Source organism: Sarcophilus harrisii, chromosome 3 (genome assembly GCF_902635505.1).
Source record: "Sarcophilus harrisii chromosome 3, mSarHar1.11, whole genome shotgun sequence".
Taxonomy (NCBI): Eukaryota; Metazoa; Chordata; class Mammalia; order Dasyuromorphia; family Dasyuridae; genus Sarcophilus; species Sarcophilus harrisii.
In genome coordinates this window covers 141,158,233-141,170,535 of record NC_045428.1, presented here as the reverse complement: position 1 = coordinate 141,170,535, position 12,303 = coordinate 141,158,233, and positions in this window count along the sequence as shown.

The window sequence follows — 12,303 nt, the reverse complement described above, 5'->3', positions numbered from 1 at the left end:
GATTTACTAGTTTTCTTCAAAACTCGGTTCAGATCCTATCTTCTTTAGGAATCTTCTTCATCTCACAATGAGTGTCTTTGCTCTGAGATTATCTGTATTTTACACTATGTATGTCACAAAATATAGGGATAATTTTTTTACATTATATTATTACAACCCCCCCCCATTAGAATGTGAGTTCTTTGAGGTTTGGGAACATGTGAATATTTTCCAATTTTTTATTGAACTAAATACAAAATAGGAAAAAAAAAACAGAATAAACAAAATAAAGCCAGAAAAGGGCAATTAAAAAAATTGTTGTGTACCCAGCAAAACATAAGGGAGAATTCAAAATATATAGCAATACATTTCCATTTCAAGAAAGCATATATAGTAATAGAAAAGATTATATTTATTTCTGTCTATATATTCTTTGCTTCCTTGTAGGTTATTCTTTTGTTCTCTGCTGCACACTTTTTACTTTATTCTTTTTCTCCCTTTCATCTTCCTCACCTCTCCCAAGCAGGCTACAATTAAGCATAGATATATTTTATGTCCACACACACACACACACACACACACACAAACACACACAGTCTATGTATATTCACCCTCCCCCTACATATATCTATATACATAATACATGCATCTATGCATATACCCTCCCATATATATAACATACATATTTTGTATGTGTAAACGTGCATCTAAAATAATATTAATATGACTAATATATAATGTATTTATATCTTGATTTAATCTTCAAGTTTGACTTCATCTAAGATCAATGATTACTAGCCCTACTTTTTTTTTCTAAGAAATTCTACTCCTGTTCCTCATTGTAGTATTTGTGTACATCTCATTTTTTCCTACCCCCCCGCTAACTCTTCTACTTTAATTCTGCTCCTTAACTTGTCTTGCTATTACTTGATCTTCCCCCCACTGTCTCTTATCTTCTCCCTCTACATTTTCCTTCTCTCTTTATCCCATTCCCATTAATTTACACATCTTATCCTACTCCTATTAATCGGAACACCCTCCTGTATATCACCTTATTCTACATCACCCTTTCCCCACCTTTTTATCCCTTTCCCATTAATCTACACAACTTGTCCCACTGCCATAAATCTACAAATGCTTCTATATCCCACTTTATCCTATTCCTTCTCCCCTTATTTCTTTATACATTTCAGAAGGTGCTATACCTTTCATGGTACATACATATATTGTTTCCTATTTAACTCATTCCAAATGTGAGTAGGTTTTCAGAACTATGAGTTTTCCTCCCCTCTCTAATGTATCTTTGTCAGTTCTTCATCTGCATTTCATTTTTATAACATAATTATTATTTTTAACTTTTTCCTAGACAATTTTTCTGTTTTAAAATCATATCATACTCAACTGTGCCTCAATAATTCTTTTGAGCTACCTAATTATTGATGTCACTCTTAAATATATGGTATATATTTGTATGTTAAAAAAACAAAAACAATTTGTCCTGTTGAGTTCTTTGAAATTAATTTTTGATTTTAACTGTTATATGTTAAGTTTCGGGTTTGGTGCACAAAAAGTTTTGAAAATATGCAAGTTTGTTGAATATTCATTTTTTTCATTTAATATTATGGATAATTTTACTGAATATAATATTTTTGGTTGCAGGCCAATTTCTTTTGATTGCTGGTGTATATTATTCCATGTTCTGAGGTCTTCAATTATGGCTATACAATTCTAATTGTAACTAGCATATTTGAATTTTTTTGTTTCTTGCAAAATTTTCACTTGATTTGGGGATTTTGAAATTTGTTGATAATGTTTCTATATGTTTTCCTTTAGGACTGCTTTGAGATCATGATTGGTCGATTTTTTATATTTCTATTTTCCTCTGTGTTCCTTCAGTCCAGGACAATTTTCTTTGATTATTTATTGTATTATTGCATCAAGTTTCATTTTGTCATCACAGTTTTTAGGTAGTTCCATTATTCATATATTTTATCTTCTTGATCTGTTCTCTAGATCTGTTGCTTTTCTTGTAAGCACATTATGTTCTATTTTTTCATTCTTTGTATTGTTTTGTTATTTCTTGGTCTCTTATGGCTTCTTCTTGCCCAATTGTAATTTTTGAAGAAGTATTTTCTTCTTTAAGATTATGTATCTCCTTTTTTAGGTTGTTAACTTTTTTCCATAATCTTATTTTTTGTGGATGTTTCTTTTTTGTTATTTGTTTTTCCTGTCTCTTTCACTTAATATTTTGAAGTCTTTGATGAGTTCTAGCATAAATTCTTTCTGAGCAAATAACATAAGAGTTTTGTTTGTTTTGTTTACTTCATTGTAAATGAAGCTCAGTCTTCCCTCTTCTCAGAGTAAGTTTTTATGGTTGGGATCTTTCTTCTTTGCCTGTTCATTCTTCCTTTTTTTTTTTTTTAATTTAATGACAACGATTAATGTAAGCACCTCTAATCCTGGTTTTAGGGGGATGGTTCCTCTAGCTTCATTTCAGCTCTCCTCTATGACATGGAACCCCAAACCAAAAGCTCCACCTTCTGGCAAGCACCTGCAGCCAGCAGCATCCCTGCCCCACTGTCCTGCACTCATGGGGTGTGCTGGTTCCTTCTCACTCAGGGCTGTTTCTCTATAGGAAAGCTGGGCCTGGCATTCCTAATTAGCAGAACTCCCCTCAGTCTTCCTGATCTCAGACCCCCATTTCCCAAGCTGTCTAGGAGGTGAAACTTTCTGTGGTTCCATCTGAGGCTTGGGCTGAGACCAGCTAGCCTCAGGGTTCCCCATTTGCTGTTTCTGTGGAACTAGCCCGTAGGTGTTTGCACTTCAGACTGATTAAACCTCAACCTGGGGTCTATATTTCTTCTTAGGATGTCTCAGGAGAACCCCTGTTCTGCCCCAATTTTTAAAAATCTTTTTATCACCAGTCTGTGTTCATCCTGAGGCACAAATTTGTTCTGTTTGTGGGGGAATCTGGAGAGCTTGAAATTTTCTGACCTCCACCAGAATCCCCTGACATGTGACATTTAAAAAATTTTCTTTGTAATCCCCCAGGGCTTAGCACAGTACCTGGCAGATAGTTGGTACTAAATAAATGTTTTTGGACCAATTCTCCTAAAATGTTAAATTCAACTGAACACATCCATCATGGAATGTTGGTTACTTAAGTTCAGAAAAGAACAAATTTAAAGATGTAGCTATGTTCATAGCAATCATGGCCTGCTATGCAATGGGGAGGCATCCTTCCCTTAACTAAAACCAAGGGATTAGCTTAAAATAATCCTGTCTTTTTGCAGAAGCAAAGGAAGATCCTAACAAGGAAAGGAGTTTCTTTTCTTATAACCTACTGATCTCCAGCTCCATAACCCTCTTACATTAATTCTTCTCACTTCAACAATTAAAGAAAGCTTTGACATCATTCAATACAAATCTTTGAATCATCATGACCATAATTAAGCTCACCTTAGGCTTCTATGTGATTACTTGAAGTGGAACCAAGGAGAAAACTTCTGTTTTGCTTTAACTCTCTTATCTGCCCCATTTCATAAGCACTGCATTTCTGATTTTCACAATCACCCAAGATTGTTCCTATCATGTTCATTATTATAGTGACAGAAAAGTAGTTTTTGAGCATAACTTTCAAATTTATATCATGTTTTCACAAATCTCTATCAGGTTTAAGTACAAAGAATATGAAGAGACATTTAGTTTTCTGAGTATGTTAAATATCAATCATAATAGTCCAGGGAATGGGAAAATACCAGAGAAAAGGAGGCTTATCAGATTTTAAAAATATATTTAATATATTCCTCCATGGCAGGGAAAACATGACACGGCTGCATTACAATTTTGGGGGAGAAAGATATGCAAATACCAATGAAAGAATTTCTACTTATTCATTCAAATTTGGTTCATGAATATAGAATGTATTAAAATGCTTATTTGGAAATCTAGTGATGAGTTAAATTTTATGGCATTTCAGAGTTATAAAGAATCTTCCATGACACACAACATAATTTCGAAGTTATACATAAATAGTTAAAAAGTTGTATATTTGATACATCCACTGAGATAATCTAAATATTATTATCAAGTGATAGTATAATGCATTGCCAAGAATCCAAGAAGAATTTGAGGACATAATATAAAAGGTCATAGCCCTTAATCTCCGGTTTTGCTCCTGTTTTTGTATGTGATTGTGGGATCCTTCTTGATTTTACTTTCTGTAATAAGAGGCCCAAATATGATATGTCAGAATTATATTATGTATGATGAAAATATAATAATATATGTTAATGATCCAGACACTGTATGGCAAGTTCAAATAGAAATGGATCTCTGTTGATCACATATTGGCTTAGAAAACCACAAATTAACATTATCCATGTAGCATTATATTTTGATTTATTTTGTTAAATATTTTTCAATTACATTTTAATTTGATTAAGTTGTACTTAGGAGTTCTTAGGACACTTCTTTTACTATAACATTGGTCCAAATTGAAAAGTACATGGAATTTAATAGAGACAAATGTAATGTATTATAATTGGGTTCAAACATTACATTTTTAAGTGCAAGGAGTAGGGATATGGCTAAACCACAATTTATCTTATAAAAATCTCTCTACATATACAAGAGAGTCATTAGTATAATTCAGCAGACAAGAAAGGTTATGCAATCTTAGGCTGCATTAAGAATCAGCTTCCAAGAACAGGACTAAGAGTCCTCCTGTACTTGCTCTGATTCGACTACATGTGATATACTGTGTTTAATTGTGGCTGTTATATCTTAGGAAAGGCCTTACAAATCCAGAGACTGTCCAAAGAAAGGTATTTAATTCATAGAAGTGGATAATAATAGAATTGACATGATAAGAGATATTGATAAAAGACTTATAGGGACATGATTGTTGCTTTCATTTTTTTTTTTTTTGCCCACAAATGACATTTTATTTTATTTTTATAATTAATTTGGATATTTCTTTAATTGTTTTCATATGTTTTGAATGACTTGTATAGAAGAAGAATCAAGGTTTTTTTTTCCTATTTGGCCCCAGAAGGCTGAATCTAAGAGCAAAGATAGGCAGACAGAGATTTGCTAGAGGAACAGGAAAGTAATATGAAGTTACAGTTGACAAAGGAATCCATTTTTCTGCTTTGGAGATAGTTCTTGTCCTGTTTTTGACACTGTAACTCCTGCTTTGATATAACTAGAAAGTTTCCACCTATCCCTTAGTATCCAAAGTTAAATTTTGCTAGATTTTGTTGAAAAGTTTCTTTAATTTATTTAGTATTCCCTAGAAATTTACAAAAAGAAAGATCAATCTCTTTTAATCATGGGATATTGCTACTTAGAACAAGAGATTTTTGACCATGTGCACATGAGATGATCAATGTCAACTATGTATTTGGCCCCAAATATCATAATATATATATATATATATATATATATATATATACACATACATAATATACATGTAGACATACACATGTATATATATATATACTGTTTATATTATATATATATATACATACATACAAATATATGTATATGAACATAATCTTTGTCTCTACCTTTTTCTTCCATATATTTTCTAGATTTTGGTGTGTGTACATGTGACTTTTTTATTCCAACAAGATTGTGAGTGGGATGGATTATGGATCACTACTATTCAAATGAAGACCTATCACAAAGAGAAATTTGTGTTGTATCAGGAGAGCAAAGATGGGTTCTTGCCATTCTTCTGCGGCTGACTAATTGCCTGTCTGAGAATAAATCACTTCTCTCTGAACCTCACTTTCCTCATCTCTAAACTTAATTGTACTAAGATGATCTTTGCAGTCTTTGTCAATTCTAGATTCTATGATAGTCATCTTTAACATATATTATTAATGAATTGATTTTTAAGAGTTATTTTTATTTTCCCCATTTGCTTTTAAAAAACCAACACATTTTTTATTATACATACACATTTTTTACATATGTTATACATATACATTTTCTACATATTTCCATATGGATCATGTTGAGAGAGAAAAATCAGAACAAAAGGAAAAACTATGGGATAGAAAAGCAGAATAAATAAAAGGTGAAAATAGTACATGTTGATCTATATATATTCACACCATAATTCTCTCTCTGGATGTGAATGGCAGTTTCTATCCAAAGTTTATTGGGATTGCCTTAGATCACTGAACCACTAAGAAGAAATAAGCCTCTCATAGTTGATCATCACATAATCTGCTGTTGATGTCTGCAATGTTTCCTGCTTCTGCTTGTCTCACTCGGCTTCAGTTTATGTAAATATGTATCCAGGCCTTTTAAAAATTGCTCCGTTCATCATTTTTAATAAAACAATAATGTGCCAATATGCCATATATCATAACTTACTCAGCCATTCCCCAGTTGATGGGCATCTACTCATTTTCCATTTCCTCGTCACCACAAATAGGGTTGCTACAAACATTCTGCACATGTGGGTTCCTTTCCTTTCTTTATGATTTCCTTGGAATATAGACCCCGTAATGGCACTGCTGGGTCAAAGGGTGTGTACAGTTTGATGGCCCTTTGGGGCCAGATTAGTTCCAGATTTCTCTCCAGAATAATTGGATCATTTCACAACTCCACCAACAACGCATTATTGTCCCAATTCTCCCACATCCCCTCAAACATTCATCATTATTTTCCTTCATCTTAGCCAATTTAAGAGGTGTGAGGTGGGACCTCAGAGTTGTTTTAATTTGTATTTCTCTAATCAAGAGTGATTTAGACCATTTTTTTTCTGTAGCTATAAATGGCTTTATGTCATCTGAAAATTGTATGTTTCTATCTTTTAACTATTCATCAATTGGAGAATGCCTTGTGTTCTTATAAATTTGACACCGTTCTTTATATATTTTAGAAAACACATCTTTATAAAAAACACTGGATGTAAAATATTTTTTTCCCCAGCTTTGTACTTCCCTTTTGCTCTTGTTTCTGTTGGTTTTGTTTGTGCAAAACCTTTTTAGTTTAATGTAATCAAAGTTGTCCATTTTGCCTTTCATAATATTCTATAATTCTTCATTGGTCATAAATTCCTCCCTTTTCCAAAGATCTGATAGATAAATGATGCCTTACTCTCCTAATTGGTTTATGGTATCATCCTTTGAGCTCAAATCATATACCCATTTTGAATTTCTTGGTATGGGGTGTAAGATGTAGGTCTCTGCCCAGTTTTTAACCTATTATTTTCTACTTTTCCCAGCAATTTTTCTCTCCCTGAGGGACTTGGGGTTAAGTGACTTGCCCAGGGTCACACAGCCAGGAAGTGTTAAGTATCCGAGACCAGATTTAAACTCAGGTCCTCCTAACTTCAGGGATCCTGCTCTACCCACTGTGCCACATAGCTGTTGCTTTCACAAATAGTGAGTTCTTATTCCAGAACCTGGAGTTTGGGTATTTATCAAATGATAGATTAGTACAGGCCTGGATTATTTTGTTGCCTGTATCTAATCTATCACTGAGCCACTCTATTTCTTAGCCAGTACAAAATGGAGTTAATAACTGCTGCTTTATAATATAGTTTTACATTTGGAATTGCTAAGCCACCATCCTTTGTATTATTTTTTTTATTAATTCCCTTAATATTCTTGACCTTTTGTTCTTCCAGATGAATTTTGTTATTCCTCTTTCTAGTTCTATAAAATTTTTTGGCAGTTTGATTGGTATAGATAGCACTAAAGAAGTAGATAAACTTAGGCAAAATTGTCATTTTTATTATATTAGCTCAGCCTACCCATGAGCAATTGATAGTTTTCGAGTTGTTTAGATTTAACCTTATTTGTGTGAGAATTGTTCTGTAATTGTTCATATAGTTTTTGTGTTTGGTTAGCAAGTACACATACAAATATTTTATTTTATCTACTCTTTTAAAAATGTAACGTCTATCTCTTGTTGATGGGCTTTGTCAGTAATACATAGAAATGCTGACGATTTTGTGTGGGTTTATTTTATATTCTGCCACTTTGCTAAAGTTGTTAATTGTTTGAGTAGCTTTTTGAATTATTTTCTAGCATTGTTTAAGAATATCATCATATCATTTGCAAAGAGTGATAGTTTTAATTCCTCATTGCATATTCTAATTACTTTAATTTCTTTTTATTTTGTTATTACTAAAGCCAACATTTCTAGTACAATTCTGAATAATGTAGTGATAATGGGGATCCTTGTTTCATCCCTGATCTTGTTGAAAATATACCAAGTTTCTCTCCATTACAAACAATGCTTGATGTTGGTTTTAAATAGATACTGCTTATTATTTTAATGAAAGTTCCTCTTATCCCCATGCTCTCTTATAATTTTAATAGGAATGGGTACTGTATTTTTTCAAAGGCTTTTTCTGCACCTTTTGAGATTATCATATGATTTCTGTTAGTTTTATTGATATGGTCAATTATGGCACTAGTTTTCCTGATATTGAATCAGCCCTGCATTCCTGGTGTAAATTTAATTTGGTCATAGTGTATTATCCTGCTGATAAATTGCTGTTATCTCTTTACTAATATTTCATTTAAATTTTTGTGAATCAAAATTCATTAGAGAGATTGGTCTGTAATTTTCTTTCTCTGCTTTAGCTCTTCCTGATTTAGGTATCATTAATATAAATGTGTCGTAGATGAAATTTGGCAGTACTCCTTCTTTATCTATTTTTCCAAATAGTTTGAATATTAATGAAATTAATTGTTCTTTAAATGTTTTGTAGACTCCATATGGCCCTGGAGATTTTTCTTAGAGAGTTAATTAATGTCAGATTCAATTTCATTTTCTAAAATGAGTATATTTAAGCAATTTATTTCATCTTCTGTTAATCAGGACAATCTATATTTTTGTAAATATTCATCTATTTCAGTTAGATGGTTAGATTTGCTACCAGCCAGTTGGATAAAATCATTCCTTTTTTATTGTGATAAGTTTATTTTGAATACACAGTGCTTTATGAATCATGTTGGGAGAGAAAAATCAGAGCAAAAAGGAAAAACCACAGGAGAGATTTAAAAAAAAAAGAAGTGAACAGAGTGTGTGTTGATTTATATTTAGTCTTCTTAGTGGCAAAATAGTTCCTTCCCCCCCCAAAAAAAAAAAATGTCAGTCTCACTGTGGCGAAAAGGGTGTTCATTCTAGCTCAGACAGACTCTGGGAAAGCTAGTGTGAGGGTCTTAATCACAGCAAATCAGCAACTAAGATCCTTGGTCCTGATTCAGTAGAGGAACAGATGAGTGAGGCACCTTCTAGTTCCAGCTCAAAATACAAACTCTGGGAAACCAGACTGTTTCCTGAAATAAGTTGATAAACCTTCCCCCTGCAAACACAAGGGAGCCTGGGCTCAAAGCCAAGGCTCAGAGCTGCACAGGAAGTTTGGGACAGTGCCCACTTTACCCCAAGAACAGAGCTTGACCATAAAAGTAAAATAAAATAAAATAAAATAAAGTAAGGAGGATGAGAATAACCCAAAGAAAAAGAAAGAAAATGAATAATAACCAGAGAGAGTCAACAGCTTAGAAAAAGAAGGAAATTCCTTAAAGTATACACTTGGCCAATGAAAAAAATAAACTGACAACGCCTTCAAAGGTGGAATTAATCAAATGGAAGATGTGAAAAAAGCTAACCAAATAAAAATCACACATTAAAAACTTGAATGGGGCAAATGGAAGCTAATGACTCTATAAGACAAGAAGAATCAAAGAAATTAAAAAGAATGAAAGAATGGAAGAAAATGTGAAATACCTTATTAGGTATTCCAGTTAATCTGAAAAATAGATCCAGAAGAGACAATTTAAAAATTATTGGCCTACTTGAAGGCCATGACCAATAAAAGAGCCTGAATAGCATTCTTAAAGAGTTCATCAAGTAAAACAGCCCCAATATTCTAGAAACAGAGGGGGGACTACTCATTGAAAGAATGTACCAGTCACCTTCAGAAAGTGATCCAGCAAGGAAGGCTCCAAGGAGCATTGTTGCCAAACTCCAAAAATACAATCTCAAAGAAAAAAAAAGGTGCCAGAGAAAACAATTCAAATATCAAGGAGCAACTGTAAGGATTGTCCAGGATCTAGCATCTTCTACAATAAAGGTTTGGAGAGCCTGGAATTCCATATTTTGGAAGACATAGGACCTAGGATTACATCCAAAAATTAATTACCCAACAAGATTGAACATAATCTTTCAGGGGATGAGATGGAACTTCAATGAAGTAAGAGACTTTCAATCATTTTTATTGAACAAAAAACAGAAATAAATAGAAAATTTAATCTACAAACACAGGACTCAAGAGACTCAGAAAGGTAAACAAGGAAATATATATAATTTAAAGGTTAAACTGTTTACAACCCTTGATAGCAAAATTGTATTTGTAATTCTTAAGAATCATATCTTTTAGTAGGGCAGAAAGAGTGGGGCAAAACATGGACTGAAGGTGTGGTTGTGAATGGAATTTCATGTGATGTTATCAAAGAAAAAGATATTAAGGGGTGGGGAAAATATCTCTATTGAAAGAAGAAGAAAGAGGAGGTATAATGGAACAAATAAGATCACATGAAGAAGTGGAAAAAACCTATTACAATCAAAGGAAAAAAGGGAGAGGGATGAGAATTGTCTGAATCTTGATCTCATCTGTTTTGGCACAAAGAGGAAATAATTTAACCATTCAGTTGGGTATAGAAATTTATCTAACCCTATAAAGAAGTTGGAGGAGAAAGAAAAGAAAAAGGAGGTCTAGGACAGAAGGAAGGGCAGAAAGACTAGGAAAAAAGTAAGAAAAGGGGGGTGGTAGAAGATAAAGTAATAGAGTGAATAAAACCCCCCAAATCTACAAAGAACAGGGTGGGAAAAAAGGACACAAGTATATACAGGGGAGAAAATAGAATACAGGAAATACAGAGCCAGTAATTTTAACTGTGAATGTAAATGGAATGAATTCTCCCATAAAACAGAAACAAATAGCAGAGTGGATTAAAAAACAGAAAGCTACAATATGTTGTTTACAAAAAACACATTTGATAGAGAGAGAGATATGCAGAGGAAAAGTAAAAGGCTTGAATAGATTTTATTATGCTTCAGTTGAAATAAAAAAAGCAGGGTAGCAATTCTGATCTCAAATAAATCAAAAGTAAAAATAGATCTAATTAAAAGAGACAAGGAAAGAAAGTCCAGTTTCCCTAGTTCCTAATTCAATTCCTAATTCCTAATATAATGACATAAAAGAAATACTAAATGTACATGCACCAAGTGATAGAGCATACAAATTTCTAGAGAATACATTAAACCTGGTATAGAAAAAAATAGACAGTAAAACTGTAGTAGAATCAGACAAATCTAATTACAAAATAAATAAGAATGAAACTAGGGATTTTATTAGCATCCTAGAAAACCTGGATATGATAGACCTCTGGAGAAAAAAGAATTGAGACAGAAAGGAATACATCCATTTCTTTTTCTTTTACCTCTCTTATATGCCTTTTAAAATCATTTTTAAGCTCTTCCAAGAAGACTCTTTGGGCTTAAGATCAATTCATATCCCCAGTTGAAATTTTTCATGTAGGCATTTTATTCTCTTCTAAGTTGGTATTTTGATCTTTCCTGTCGCTCTATTAGGTTTCTATGGTAAAGCTTCTTTTCTGTTTCTTGCTCATTTTGTTCCTTCCTTCCTTCCTTTCCTTTCCCTTCCTTTCCCTTCCCTTCCTTTCCCTTCCCTTCCTTTCCCTTCCTTTCTCTTCCCTTTCCTCCCTTCCTTCCTTTCCTTTCCTTCCTTCTTTTCTTTCCCTTCCTTCCTTCCCTCCCTCCTTCCCTTCCTTCTTTCCTTCCTTCCCTCCTTCCTTCCTTCCTTCTTTCCTTCCTTCCTTCCTTTCCTTCCTTCCCTCCTTTCCTTCCTTCCTTTCCTTCCTTCCCTCCCTCCCTGCCTTCCTTACTTTCTTTCCTTCCCTCCCTCCCTCTCTTCCTTCCCTCCCTCCCTCCCTTCCTTCTTTCCTTCCTTCCTTCCTTCCTTCCTTTCTTCCTTCATTTCTTCCTAACTTCCTTCCCTTCCTTCCTTCCTTTCTTCCTTTCTTCCTTTCTTCCTTCCTTTCTTTCTTCCTAACTTCCTTCCCTTCCTTCCCTCCTTCCTTCCTTATCCTCCTTCCATCTCTCCCTCTCTATCTCCCTTCCTCCTTCTCTCTCTTCTTCCTACCTTCCCTCCCTCCTTCTTTTCTTCTTTAGTTTCCTCCATTCTTTCTTTCCTTCCCTTCTTCCCTCCTTCCCAATTTCCTTCCTGCCCTCCTTCCTTCCTTTTTTCTTTTCCTTTCTTTCCCGCTT